Source organism: Phascolarctos cinereus, unplaced genomic scaffold (assembly GCF_003287225.1).
Source record: "Phascolarctos cinereus isolate Bilbo 61053 unplaced genomic scaffold, phaCin_HiC Scaffold_4;HRSCAF=312, whole genome shotgun sequence".
In the NCBI taxonomy this organism is placed as follows: domain Eukaryota; kingdom Metazoa; phylum Chordata; class Mammalia; order Diprotodontia; family Phascolarctidae; genus Phascolarctos; species Phascolarctos cinereus.
In genome coordinates this window covers 331714966-331720479 of record NW_027555847.1, presented here as the reverse complement: position 1 = coordinate 331720479, position 5514 = coordinate 331714966, and the positions used below count along the sequence as shown (strand labels likewise).

The window sequence follows — 5514 nt, the reverse complement described above, 5'->3', positions numbered from 1 at the left end:
TTAGAGAGAAGACTGATTATTAGCTGCTGGGATGTTTTGTTTTTACTCCACTTGTGGACACCACTAGAGGTTAGGTTTCTGCTTTTTTTTTTTCAAAAAGACTTGAGTTCAAATATAGCCTCAGGCACTTACTTGTTGGGTCACCCTGAGCAAGTCACTTAACTTCTGTTTGCTTCGGTTTCTTCATCTGTAAAATGAGGATATGTAATAGCACCTCCTTCCCAGGATAGTACTTTGCAAAACCCTAAAGTACTACGAAATGCTAGCTATTAGAATTATTATGCTAGCTATTATTCCTCATTGCTACTCACCCACCAGGGTCTAAGTTCCCTCTGATTCACACCCATTTCCTTCCCTTACATTCACATCCTGGGTCTCATAGACAATTCAGAGATGGTTATGTACTGGGGCCCAGGAGTTGCTGAATAAGAAGGTTCATTCTGAGGTTCCTTGGGTAGTGGTGATCCTTAAATTTTTAATTTTTTAAAAAAATGAAAAGCAGTCTTCTCTTCCTCCTACCTCCCCCACTACTCCATTGAGAAACTGAGAAAAACAAAGCACCTGTTAGCAAACATGTAGAGTTAAGCAAAACAAATCCCGTCATTAGCTATCTCCAAAAGAAAGCATGTCTCGGGTCTCTTCCTCTGAGACCATTGCCTATCAGGAGGTGGGTAGCCTGCTTCATCAGGTGTCCTTTGGAATTGTGGTTGGTCATTGTGATGATTAGGGTTCTGAAGTCTTTCAAAGTTGATTGTCTTTACAAAATTGCTATTTTTTTTATAAATTGTTTTCTTGGTTCTGTTCACTTCACTTTGCATCAGTTCACACAAGTCTTCTCAGATTTCTCTGAAGTCATCAAGCAGTGCTTCTTTTAGATCAGCCCAATTCACCCATAAAACTGTGATGGATGCCCAGCCAGCCCTGATCATTCATCCCATTCAATAGCTCTATGACTTAGGGAAACAGTAGGGGAGCAACTCCCCTGACCTGAAAAGAGAGCTCTTACTCCTGACTGGGCTAGGCATCAATCTACCTTATCACTTCCTGCTACCAAAGTAGTAGACTTTGGGCCAATTAATCAATAATCATTTAGTTAGTAAGTTCCTGCTATGTGCCAGGCATTGAGCTAAGTGTTGGAGATACAAAAAAGAGGCAAAAGACAGTCCTTGCCCTCAAGGATCATAAGATTTAGTGAACTCACTTGTGTTAACTCCTACTTCAGAATTAGGACTCTCCCAATACATTACAGTATGGTGGAATGTCAGAGTGAGAAAGAAACTTTGTAGACCAGCCAGTCATGATATTGTAACACCCTAGGATTTGGAAATGGAAGGACTGAGGAATTAAGTTTCCTTGAAAGTATGTCTCAAGTGCCACCTTGGGCAAGAGGGCTTTCCTGAACCTCTCACTTGTCAGCTTCTCTCCTTAAAACATTTTATAGTGCTTTGTACTTTGGGTTTATTCACTTTTTGGGGGTGTAATTATGTATCTCCCAGTGTAAATTGTAAGCTCCTTAACAGCAGGGACTATCTTTTTTTATTTCCAGTGCATAATACAGTGCCTTGCATATTTTAGGTTCTTAATAAACGTTGGTTAAACTATATTGAGTTAAATGTAGTCCAGGGGTGGGGAACCTGAGGCCTCGAGGCCACATATAGCCCTCTAAATCCTTAAGTGTGACCCTTTGAATGAATCTAAACTTTGCAGAACAAATCCCCTTAATAAAAAGATCTGTTTTGTAAAACTTAGACCCAGTCAAAAGGCTGCCCCTAAGGCCCTAGAAGACCACATGTGGCCTGGAGGTCACAGGTTCCCCACTCCTGATCTAGTTCAGTGGTCTAATTTTACAGAATAGAAAACTGAAGGGGCAGCTAAGTGGTTCAGTAGATACAGCACTGGCCCTGGATTCAGGAGGACTTGAGTTCAAGTCCAGCCTCAGACACATAACACTTACTAGCTGTGTGACCCTTGGCAAGTCACTTAACCCCATTGCCTAGCCCCCCCCCCAAAAAAAAGAAAAAGAAAACTGAAGTTCCAAGAGATGAAGTGATTTCCCTAAGGTCAAATGACTAACAATTAGATTATAAGCTCCTTGAGGTCAGGGACTGTCTTTTTCCTCTTTTTGTATCCCCAGCTCTTAGTGCATTGCCTGGCAGGTGGTAGATGCTTAATTTATGTTTGACTTATTGAAGTAGCAGAGCCTAAATTCAAGCCCGGGTCTTTTGACTACATTTCCTATGTTCTTTCCATTGCGCCGTATTGTTTCTTTCACCTGTATTCCTGGTTTGACACATCACTCCCATTTTTTTTATAGTTATTCTCCCTCATTTCTTTACCTATGCTTTTGTATACATCTCTCTGCTATCCTGGCAAGAAGTTGCCTAGTTCTGCTCTTGCCCACCATATTTACTGCTGAGAAACCTTAATCAACACCACCTATAGAGCTATGCCATTCCCCAGATCCATTCCTTCTGTCCTCTGCACCAGTCACATCTAGCTAGGCTGTTTAATTGCAAGCCATGTTTCAGGGCTTCCAGGACTCATTGTTGGAGATCTGGTCCTTGAAAAGACATCAATATACTACTACATATTGTTGCCTATTTTTCTCTTGAAGCAAGTAAAACTTCAGACAGCCTGTAACAAGAGATACCATTGACCTCTGAATTCCTGAAATTTAAAAAGTAATCTGTGTAATCAAACTTTTAAAAAGTATATAGATTACAGTGTTTGGAGGTCAAAGGCACCTGAGATACCCAGATGTCTGTTCTGCTGATTCTTAATTCCACAGGAAATTTTCAGCCAACCAGAAGAGTTGATTGTAATGAAACCTATCTACCTGATCAAAGCTCAAGGACACTAGATTGGACTTGTGGTAAGATCAGAGTATCAAAGGATTTAGAACTGAGGGAGATCATCTAATACCTTGATTTTATAGATGGGGAAATGGAGGCTCAGAAAGATAAAGTGACCCGTCTAATACTGTTTGGTAGTAAGCTGCAAGGCTATCAATCAATCGACAAGCTCCTACTATGTGCCACATGTTGTGCATGATTTATGAAATGTAATAACTAGAAAGGCCTCAGAAGCCATCCAGTCCAGTTAGTACCTGACCAGAATTCCTTACCCAACATCCAAGTGGTCATCCAATTACTTATTGGAAGCTGCCAGTGAGAGCAGCCCACTTCCTCCTGCAGCTGCTAATTCCACTTGGGGAAAACTCTCATTGTCAGGAAGCTTTCTCACCATTGAGCTAAAATCTGCCTCTCTTCCTTTGTTTCTAATTTTGTCCTGTAGGCCAGAGCCTGTATACAGTTTTACCTCAGGACTCCTTCACACTCTTGAAAATTACTGAAGACCCCAAAAGAACTTTTATCAATGTGGGTTATATTTATCAATATTTGTCATATTAAATTTAAAATTAGTAAATTTTAACATGGTTATTAATTAATTTAAAATTACTATAATAAACCCATTACATGTTAACATAAATAACCTCTTTACGACCTCCAATCTCCCATTTCCAAGTGCCTTTCAGACATTTTGAACTGGATCTCCAGGAGACATCTTAAACTCAATATGTCCAAAACAGAATTCTCCCCACCTCCTACTTTCTCTATTACGGTAAAGGGCAATCCCTCAGGCTCACAGCCTAGGACCATTCTGGATTCCTCACTGTCTCTCACCCCCATTTCCAAGCTGTTGCCAAGGCCTGCCAATTTCACCTTTGCAACATCTTTTAAATATGCCTCCCTCACCTTCGTGGACACTGCCAGCACTCTGGGGCAGACTTTCATCACTTCATGCCTGTACCATTGCTACAGACTGCCCTAAGTCTGTCCCCATTCCAATCCATCCTCCATTCAGCCACAAAAGTGAATTTCCTAAAATGCACTTCCAATCATGTCAGTCACTTCCTTATTCAATAAACTCCCATGGAATCCCATTGCTTCTGTAAATACAAATGCTGTTTGGCATTCAAAGCCCTTTCCAATCTTCTTATGCCTTAGTACCCAATGACAGTGACACTGGCCTCCTGGCTGTTTCAAGAACAAGGCATTCCATCTCTCAGCTCTGGGCATTTTCCCCGGTTGTCTCCCATGACTGGAATACTAGCCCTCCTCCACTCTGACCTCTAACCTTCCTGGCTTCCTTTAAGTCTCAACTAAAATACCTTTTCTTTTTTTGAGTACACATTACCCATTGTATTCAGCCCCACAGCAATACACTAAATACAGCAAATGGGGGGGGGGAGGAGAAAAAGAGAGCCCTGTTATTCACTCCCAATACTGTAACATAGCAACAAGAAGAGATGAAGGGGAAGAGGTAGCCTTCATCAGCTCTCAAGGAGTATTGCAGAGAGGGATAGGATGGGGATGAGATGATATAATCCACCTTTGCCTCGGTGGGCTACAGAGTGGGTGGGACCAGGGAGGACTTTGGAGTCGGGGTAGACTTGGTCTCTCCTTGGCTCATCTCAAATAGGCAGCTTACAGCTGTTATCTCTGGACCGCACCTCCAAGTTAAGATGCGGGCTGGGGTTGGCTCTGTCCAGACTGACATTATGGGGGGTGGGGCAAGAAGCTGGCTAGACCTCCTCAGAATCTGTTGGGGAGGTTGAGACAGGCCAATCGGAATCCAAGTAATGGAAGGCAAGAGAAAAAGAAATCTCAGCAGAGAGCTGGGAAACCTTTATCACTCTGGGAGCTCTCCCTATTCCCCTCTACTTCAGGTGGAGCTAGAGATTGGGTGTCATGACCCTGGGCAATCAGACAAGGCACAGAAGGGTGGGTGCCAGGTGGTTCTGAAGGAGATTGAGTTACCAGATCCAGAATTCCCTGTTCTTTCATATCCGGGCTCCCAAGGAGCTGGCTGGCTCCCCTCTTTGAAACTCTGGGTGAGAACTGGGGTCTGATCCCCCAGAAGCTGCTGACCAAAGTGAAGCATGGCATTTGGTGGCTGAATTTGGTCCCCATGGAGCTGAGGGGCTGGAGAGGACCCAGGCTGGGGGCTTTATGGTCGAGGGATCTCTGTGTCATCCAGACTCTTCTCCAGAGCTACAGTTCTCTTCTTGGTCACATTGGTCTTTATCCAGATCTTTCTCTCCTCCGCAGGAGGAAGGCAGGGGATCATGCTAGGTCTGGAGGAGCCCACAAGACTACCTCCTCTTCACCCTGGGAAAGGGAAAGGGTGAGGGTGCCGGCCGGGTCTCGAGGGCCCTCCTTCCTCCCTCAAACCGAAAAGTGCTGAGGAGGGGCTAACCCCCCATGGGGCGGCCCCACCCCACCCCGGGACTCCGAAAAAGCCGAAGAGTTGCAAAGAGGGCCAGAGAAGAGTGACTGGCCAGAGCCCCAACTAAAATACCTTCTACAGGAAGTCTTTCCCAACCCAGTACCTTCCCTCTTTCAATTATTTCCTATTTATATTGCACATAGCTTGCTTTGTATAGTTTGCTTGTTGTCTCACTGATTAAATCGCGAGTTCCTTGAACGCAAGGATTGTCTTTTGCCTCTTTTT

General features: G+C 43.8%; 1 pseudogene; it reads right to left on the bottom strand.

The window, feature by feature from the left end:
- Positions 1-464: 464 nt before the first annotated feature.
- On the bottom strand, positions 465-5308 carry LOC144456915 (histone deacetylase complex subunit SAP25-like; annotated as a pseudogene).
- Between the last annotated feature and the right edge of the window lie 206 nt (positions 5309-5514).